The sequence below is a fragment of the Passer domesticus genome, chromosome 9 (genome assembly GCF_036417665.1).
Source record: "Passer domesticus isolate bPasDom1 chromosome 9, bPasDom1.hap1, whole genome shotgun sequence".
Taxonomy (NCBI): Eukaryota; Metazoa; Chordata; class Aves; order Passeriformes; family Passeridae; genus Passer; species Passer domesticus.
This window is the reverse complement of record NC_087482.1, coordinates 6,272,780-6,281,170: the sequence shown is the minus strand read 5'-3', so window position 1 is coordinate 6,281,170 and position 8,391 is coordinate 6,272,780.

Below are 8,391 nucleotides of genomic sequence, written 5' to 3'. Positions count from 1 at the left end.
TTGGTGGCACACTGAGAACATACCTGCAGGAGGCTCCAAGGGCTTCAAAACTTTCTTCATCCAAGCTGATGGAGAAGCCTTCCCAGCACCCTCATCTACAATGCAGCACAGATGAGAACATTTTCCAGTGTGTGCTGGGATCTCTTTCTGCCACAGGGAACTGGGCACTGCCAGGGAGTCGGCTAAGGCCATGGGAGCCAGATGTGAACAGACATGGCCAAAGCTGCCCAGGGGCCTGGGGAGCTCTGGGCTGGCTCCTGGTCACTCTCCACACTCTTTCCCTGCCCTCAGCAACATCCCTGGGAGGGGTGGCTGCAGCAGTGCAGGGACCTGGAACTCTCCCCCTCACACACAGAAGAAATCCTCCCTAAAGCATGGGGGAAAACTGCAGCAGGCAGTGCCACAGCTATCCATCCTGCCCTCCCTCTGTCCCTCCTGCCCTCCTTCTGTGGGGAAACCCCCCAGATCCCAAGGGCAAACAGCCAGGCCCTCTCAGGACACACTGGAGCCTTGCTCTCCCCCTCTGTCCTTTCCCCACCGTGGGCACCCCGTGCAGTCGCTCCCAGGTTTCAGGACATGTCTCCCATGGAGGGACCCCAGCAGGACTGCTCAGTGCCCTGAGCCTGCTCGGGATAATTCCCCTGGGCTGTGCTGCTCTAGTCCAGGCTGTGCCCGCACTGCCAAACAGCAGAAAGGGCAGCTCAAGCCTCAGCAGGGCTCAGGCCCAGAGGCACAGCAATTACCTCCTGTGCCTGTGCCTGGCATGGCCTCCCTTCCTGGAGCTGAGGCTGGCATGCAACCACTGCTTCCTCCGGGAAATGCTTCTTTCTCCGCAGGCTCTCCTTTCATTTCTGGAGAATGGAAAAGAGACAGCTGCATCAGATGAAAACATTCCTGACTGGGAATGGGGAAGGGGACAATTTCAGGAGGCATCACTTGTGAAAGGAATGCATAAGGATCAGAAAACACCCAGGATTTTGGGACAACCCAAGGCTGCTTCCTTCCCCAAACAGCCCCAACATCTGATCTGCCTGGACACCAGGAAATTGCAGGGCATCTGAGGGTGGGCATGGCCTGTGGTGCAATTGGGTCTGCCGGTCAGCTGACGCCAAATGCCTTCCTGCAGAGGCTGGGCAGAAGCTGCAGCCAGGCCAGGCTGGGAAACAGCCCTGCAGGGCGTGAAAGCAGCAGTGGGGCAGCGAGGCTGCCATGGATCCCTTCCTGCTGTGCCGGGCATGGCGTGTCCAGATGTGCAGCCAAAGCCCCCGGCTGCTGAGTCCAAGGGGAAGCATGAGGGAAATGCACCCACCTTCTCTTGTCTGCAGGGGTTCCTTCAGCTCTTGCCTCATCTGTTTGGATGGTTCCAGGGATATCTTATCTGTTGTATCTTGGATTTTCCCTGTTGGAGTACCTTAGAGAAAAATATTTCCATTTCCCAGGAATGGATCCCAGAAAAGCAGGGCTCAGCCTGTGGGGTCAGCAGGGACACACTACTCACCCCTGAGATGGGAGCTGGGCTTGAGTGCAGCATCCAAGGTAGCAGCTGGAGAAGCTGGAGAAGTCTTCCCTGTAGACACATCTGTAACACAACAGCCACAGAAGCTTCTGTCACCTGGTGCCTGCCCGCTTGTCTACAATTCTTCCTTGGTGGCACACTGAGAACATACCTGCAGGAGGCTCCAAGGGCTTCAAAACTTTCTTCATCCAAGCTGATGGAGAAGCCTTCCCAGCACCCTCATCTACAATGCAGCACAGATGAGAACATTTTCCAGTGTGTGCTGGGATCTCTTTCTGCCACAGGGAACTGGGCACTGCCAGGGAGTCGGGTAAGGCCATGGGAGCCAGATGTGAATAGACATGGCCAAAGCTGCCCAGGGGCCTGGGGAGCTCTGGGCTGGCTCCTGGTCACTCTCCACACTCTTTCCCTGCCCTCAGCAACATCCCTGGGAGGGGTGGCTGCAGCAGCGCAGGGACCTGGAACTCTCCCCCTCCCACACAGAAGAAATCCTCCCTAAAGCATGGGGGAAAACTGCAGCAGGCAGTGCCACAGCTATCCATCCTGCCCTCCCTCTGTCCCTCCTGCCCTCCTTCTGTGGGGAAACCCCCCAGATCCCAAGGGCAAACAGCCAGGCCCTCTCAGGACACACTGGAGCCTTGCTCTCCCCCTCTGTCCTTTCCCCACCGTGGGCACCCCGTGCAGTCGCTGTCAGGTTTCAGGACATGTCTCCCATGGAGGGACCCCAGCAGGACTGCTCAGTGCCCTGAGCCTGCTCGGGATAATTCCCCTGGGCTGTGCTGCTCTAGTCCAGGCTGTGCCCGCACTGCCAAACAGCAGAGAGGGCAGCTCAAGCCTCAGCAGGGCTCAGGCCCAGAGGCACAGCAATTACCTCCTGTGCCTGTGCCTGGCATGGCCTCCCTTCCTGGAGCTGAGGCTGGCATGCAACCACTGCTTCCTCCGGGAAATGCTTCTTTCTCCGCAGGCTCTCCTTTCATTTCTGGAGAATGGAAAAGAGACAGCTGCATCAGATGAAAACATTCCTGACTGGGAATGGGGAAGGGGACAATTCCAGGAGGCATCACTTGTGAAAGGAATGCATAAGGATCAGAAAACACCCAGGATTTTGGGACAACCCAAGGCTGCTTCCTTCCCCAAACAGCCCCAACATCTGATCTGCCTGGACACCAGGAAATTGCAGGGCATCTGAGGGTGGGCATGGCCTGTGGTGCAATTGGGGCTGTCTGCCAGCTGATGCCAAATGCCTTCCTGCAGAGGCTGGGCAGAAGCTGCAGCCAGGCCAGGCTGGCAAACAGCCCTGCAGGGCGTGAAAGCAGCAGCGGGGCAGCGAGGCTGCCATGGATCCCTTCCTGCTGTGCCAGGCACGGAGTGTGCAGATGTGCAGCCAAAGCCCCCGGATGCTGAGTCCCAGGAGCAGCATGAGGGAAATGCACCCACCTTGTCTTCTCTGCAGACGTTCCTTCAGCATTTGCCACATGATTTCTAATGGGTCCTGGAATTTCCTGCCTGCCATGTCTTTGGTCTTTCCTGTCAGAGGACCTTAAGAGAAAGTAGTTCCATTTCCCAGCAATGGACCCCACAAAAGCAGGGCTCAGCCTGAGGGGTCAGCAGGGACACACTACTCACCCCTGCCATGGGAGCTGGCCTTTTGTGCAGCATCCAAGGTAGGAGTTGGTGAGGTCGTCCCTGCAGACACGCCTGTAACACAACAGCCACAGAAGCTTCTGTCACCTGCTTCTTACCAGTCAGTCAAACATTACGCCTTGGTGGGACAGTGAGAACATACCTGCAGAATGCTCAGAGTGCTTCACAACTTCAGAGCGCCAGGCTAATGGAGAATCCTTCCCAGCATCCCAGTCTGGAAGCAAACCAAGATGAGAACTGTTTCCATTGTGTGCCAGGGCTGGCTCTGGCCCTGGGCTGGCGGCAGGGCTCCCGCTCGGGGCTGCTCCTGTGCCTTGGGCCTCTGGGCACTCAGGGCCAGCTCTGCAGCAGCTGCAGCGCCAGGGACGTTGCTGCACCAGTCCCGTTTCCCCGGGGCTCTGAACCAGCTCCAGAGGCCTGGAAGCCAAGGCGCCTCCAGCTTTGGCTGCTGCCGGGCCGGGCAAGGGCAGGCCCTGGGGGAAGAGCTGCTGCCACACAGCCCCGGCCAGGCCTGAGCCCGGCACAGCAATTACCTGCTGTGCCTGTGCCCGTGTCTGCCATCGCCATCCTTCCTGCAGCAGGGGCTCGCACCGAAGATGGAGTGCTTCCTTCAAGAAATGCCACCTTCCACTGAAGCACTATGTCCATCTCTTGACAAAGGAAGGGAGACAGCTGCATCAGATGGAGCTGTTTCCCACTTGGATGGTGGCATCAGAGGTAATATTTGTGAAATTTATGGAGCAGGAAAATGGCCAGGTTACAGTGGCATGATGAGAGCACTTCCACCTCCAAACAGCCACCCTTTTCCTAATCTGCAGGGCTGGATATAGTGGGGGATCTCAGGGTGTGTTACAGTTTGGGCATGGCCTGTCAGCTGATGCCAAATAACTTCCGGCAGAGGCTGGGCAGAAGCTGCAGCCAGGCCAGGCTGGGAAACAGCCCTGCAGGGCGTGAAAGCAGCAGCGGGGCAGCGAGGCTGCCATGGATCCCTTCCTGCTGTGCCGGGCACGGCGTGTCCAGATGTGCAGCCAAAGCCCCCGGCTGCTGAGTCCCAGGGGAAGCATGAGGGAAATGCACCCACCTTCTCTTGTCTGCAGGGGTTCCTTCAGCTCTTGCCTCATCTGTTTGGATGGTTCCAGGGATATCTTATCTGTTGTATCTTGGATTTTCCCTGTTGGAGTACCTTAGAGAAAAATATTTCCATTTCCCAGGAATGGATCCCAGAAAAGCAGGGCTCAGCCTGTGGGGTCAGCAGGGACACACTACTCACCCCTGAGATGGGAGCTGGGCTTGAGTGCAGCATCCAAGGTAGCAGCTGGAGAAGCTGGTGTCCTGGTTTAGGGCAAGTTTGGGAGATAACCCCCAAAGGGGCTTCTCTACAAAAGCAGATTCAATTGCCCCTCCCCCCTCCAACCGGTTCGGGAGAAAATATCTCCTTGGAGAAAAGTGGAAAGAAACCTGTTTATTAAACAATAGAAACCAAACAATATTAACAATAAAACTTCTCACTGCTCCAAAGAAAGCAAACTCAGAACAGTCCCCTCCCCAGGTTGCAGCTCGGCTCACTCAGTCTCTGATCAGTCTCTCTGGTGCTGGAAACGCCGTGGCCCAGGCCCGGCCAGGGGGGCCACAGGTGGAGCTGCCGGTGCTCTTCTGGGTGTTCAGTCCAGAGCAGGCTTGAACAGGTCCAAGAAAAAAGGAAAAAATCACAGTCCAGGGAATTTCTTTGCCTCAGCTAGCTAAAACTAACTAAAAGCAAGAAAAAGGGAAAAAAGGAGCTCTGTCCGGCTGTCTGTCCATCCGCAGACAACACAGTCCAGGAGCAGGAATGTGGAGGAGTGAGAGCAGTCTGAAAACAAACTGCGCGCTTCTTCCCTCCCCTCCTCACTGTCTGGAAGAGAGTCTTAAAGGTGTAAAACTTATTATTCAGTATAAACAGAACAAGACGATTGGGGATAAAAGCATCATATAGTCAACCCAGGACATTCCACCCCTTATCCCCATATCGTCACCTTACTACTAAAACTAATATATATATTCTAACTCTACAAACACATACATTATACATCTAATATACAGCTATACACAGACAATGGTGGCAACATTCAGCAAACAGTGATATTTATACATGGTTCTCACCCAACAATCAGATCTCCCTGAGGTACACATCGTGTTCTTCCATCTTTTTGCATTATCCACCATGTGCAACCTGGTCCCTGAGCAAAAACAACCCCGCGAATGGGTTTGTCTGTACTTGAGGCAGGATTGATCCAAACTGTCTTCCCTAACAAACCCCTGACATGTACCACTGGGACTTTGTCTCCATCTACTCTATGCAAAGGCTCTGATTGGGCAGGGCCCACTCGGTTAGTAGAGCCTCGGGTATTAACTAACCAGGTGGCCTTTGCCAGATGCTGCTCCCAATTTTTGAAAGATCCCCCACCTAAGGCTTTTAAGGTGGTTTTTAGCAGCCCATTGTACCTTTCTACTTTTCCCGCAGCTGGTGCATGGTAGGGGATATGGTACACCCACTCAATGCCATGTTCTCTGGCCCAGGTGCTGATAAGGCTGTTCTTGAAATGAGTCCCGTTGTCTGACTCAATCCTCTCCGGGGTACCATGTCTCCACAGGACTTGCTTTTCAAGGCCCAGGATGGTGTTACGGGCAGTAGCATGAGGCACAGGATAGGTCTCCAACCACCCTGTGGTGGCTTCTACCATTGTGAGCACGTAGCGCTTGCCTTGGCGTGTCTGGGGCAGTGTGATGTAGTCAATCTGCCAGGCCTCCCCATACTTGTACTTGGACCACCGCCCACCATACCATAGGGGCTTCACCCTCTTGGCCTGTTTGATGGCAGCACACGTCTCACAGTCGTGGATAACCTGAGAAATACTGTCCATGGTTAAATCCACCCCTCGGTCTCGTGCCCACTTATAGGTGGCATCTCTACCCTGATGGCCTGAGGCATCATGGGCCCATCGAGCTAGGAATAACTCTCCCTTGTGCTCCCAATCTAGGTCTATCTTGGACACCCCTATCTTTGCAGCCTGGTCTACCTGCTCATTGTTTTGGTGCTCCTCATTGGCTCTACTCTTGGGCACATGGGCATCTACATGGCGGACCTTCACAGGTAGCCTCCCTACCCTGGTAGCGATGTCTTTCCACTCTTCAACAGCCCAAATTGGTTTTCCTCTACGCTGCCAATTAGCCTCTTTCCACCTCTCCAGCCATCCCCACAGAGCATTGGCTACCATCCATGAATCAGTATAGAGGTAGAGCTTTGGCCACCTCTCTCTTTCAGCAATGTCCAAGGCCAGTTGAACAGCTTTGAGTTCGGCAAGTTGGCTTGATCCACCTTCTCCTTCAGTGGCCTCTGCAACCTGTCGTGTGGGGCTCCATACAGCTGCTTTCCACTTCCGATTCATTCCTACCATGCGACAGGAACCATCAGTAAAAAGAGCATATTGTGTTTCTTCCGCTGGCAGTTGGTTATATGGAGGAGCTTCTTCAGCACGTGTCACTTCTTGTTCCTCTTCATCAGTGAGACTGAAGTTTTCACCTTCTGGCCAGTTTGTAATTATTTCCAGAATCCCAGGGCGATTCAGCTTTCCAATACGGGCGTGCTGTGTTATGAGAGCAATCCACTTACTCCATGTAGCACTGGTGGCATGGTGGGTAGAGGGAATCTTTGCTTTGAACATCCACCCCAGTACTGGTAGTCGGGGTGCCAGGAGGAGTTGTGCTTCGGTGCCTATTACCTCTGAGGCGGCTTGGACTCCTTCATAGGCTGCTAAAATTTCCTTCTCTGTTGGAGTATAGTTGGCTTCAGACCCTCTGTAGCTTCGACTCCAAAATCCCAGTGGTCGGCCTCGAGTCTCCCCAGGCACCTTCTGCCACAGGCTCCAGGACAAACCATGGTTCCCGGCTGCAGAATAGAGCACATTCTTCACATCTGGTCCTGTCCTGACTGGGCCAAGGGCTACCGCATGAGCGATCTCCTGCTTAATCTGGACGAAGGCTTGTTGCTGTTCAGGGCCCCAGTGGAAAGTGTTCTTCTTACGGGTGACTAGATAGAGAGGGCTCACGATCTGGCTGTACTCAGGAATATGCATTCTCCAAAAACCTATGGCACCCAGGAAAGCTTGTGTTTCCTTCTTGTTGGATGGTGGAGACATTGCTGTTATCTTGTTGATGACATCAGTGGGAATCTGACGCCGTCCGTCTTGCCACTTCACTCCCAGAAACTGGATCTCTTGAGCAGGTCCCTTGACTTTGCTCTTCTTGATGGCAAAGCCGGCTTTCAGGAGAATCTGGATAATTTTCTCTCCTTTCTCAAACACTTCTGCTGCTGTCTTCCCCCATACAATGATGTCATCAATATATTGTAGATGTTCTGGAGCTTCACCCTTTTCTAGTGTACTCTGGATCAGTCCATGGCAGATGGTAGGACTGTGCTTCCACCCCTGGGGCAGCCGGTTCCAAGTGTACTGCACACCTCTCCAGGTGAAGGCAAACTGAGGCCTGCATTCTGCTGCCAGCGGAATGGAGAAAAATGCATTGGCAATATCGATAGTGGCATACCACTTCGCTGCCTTGGACTCAAGCTCATACTGGAGCTCTAATATGTCTGGCACAGCAGCGCTCAGTGGTGGAGTCACTTCATTCAATGCACAGTAGTCCACCGTCAGTCTCCATTCTCCTTCAGATTTACGCACAGGCCAGATGGGGCTGTTGAAGGGTGAGTGGGTCTTGCTGACCACCCCTTGGCTCTCTAGCTCTCGGATCATCTTATGGATGGGAATCACAGCATCTCGAGTGGTTCTATACTGTCGACGATGCACTGTGGAAGTGGCAATTGGTACCTGTTGCTCTTCTCCCTTCAGAAGCCCTACTGTAGATGGATTCTCAGACAGTCCAGGCAAGGTATTCAATTGCTGGACACCCTCTGTCACTACAGCTGCTATCCCAAATGCCCACCTCAGTCCTTTTGGGTCTTTGAAATACCCACTTCGCAGATAATCTATGCCCAGGATACATGGGGCCTCTGGGCCAGTCACAATAGGATGTTTCTTCCACTCATTCCCAGTCAAGCTCACATCAGCTTCCACCAAAGTGAAGTCTTGTGATCCCCCTGTCACACCAGCGATAGAAACGGATTCTGTCCCCACGTGTCTTGATGGAATTATGGTACACTGTGCACCAGTGTCGACCAAAGCTTTATACTCTTGTGG